Here is an 863-nt window from a genome sequence, read left to right on the forward strand (position 1 = left end):
AAAGAAAAAGAAAAAGAAAAAACAAGAACCCATCCAGCCCCAGCTGAATCTCAGTAACAGAGCTTTTCAGTGTTTTAATTTACCCTGACCCTATTTCTCCTCCAATCCCCATCACTCACTCCCCAATCACAGCCTTGAACAGCCCACATTCCTGGTACCAGAATGACACTTATTCTCAAAAAAACATGGTTGGTTGTTTTTACCAGTCTGGTGGTTCCCCAAAAGACCAGCTCAAAGGGCTTGCCTTTATTTCACCTAACTTAGAATTCTCCAGGGCTGAGGCAGCTACTGGGGAGGTGGGGGAGGTATTTACTAAAATGCAAATGCATTAGACAGGACCCTCTAGGACCAGGGATAACAGCTGGGGCAAAAGACACACAAAAGGCTTGGACAAAAGGCTGGGGAATGAAATGCTTTGGGGAATAGGGGCTTTGTAAAGCACTCACACATTCATAGGAATCTAGAAGGTCATGTGCACATCCAGGGCTGGGCACGTGCTCAGAAAAGATCTGAGAAGGCCATAAGCTCTCACCACTTGTGGCTGACCTTCAGACTATGCATGCATGAAGAGAAAGCTAAGGCAGAATTGTACTGCCTGGCTGAGAATCGAAGGCTTGCCCCACTACACAAAGAGAACACGTGTACAAAGAACAGAAGATTTTTTTCCTTCCTAGGCATTTAAGGAAATCTCTGTCAAATCACTATCTGAGCCCCGACTTCAGCATTATAAAAGTTATCCACGTAACAAAAACATTTGTACCCCCTTAATATTTTGAAGTTAAGCCACACATGACAAATAATACAGACTATACAAAATTAGTTCAGAAAAGTCACTAAAAAACAACTACAACAAGCAGCAGCGA

This window comes from Propithecus coquereli, unplaced genomic scaffold (assembly GCF_000956105.1).
Source record: "Propithecus coquereli isolate 6110/MARCELLA unplaced genomic scaffold, Pcoq_1.0 Scaffold353, whole genome shotgun sequence".
Lineage (NCBI taxonomy): Eukaryota > Metazoa > Chordata > Mammalia > Primates > Indriidae > Propithecus > Propithecus coquereli.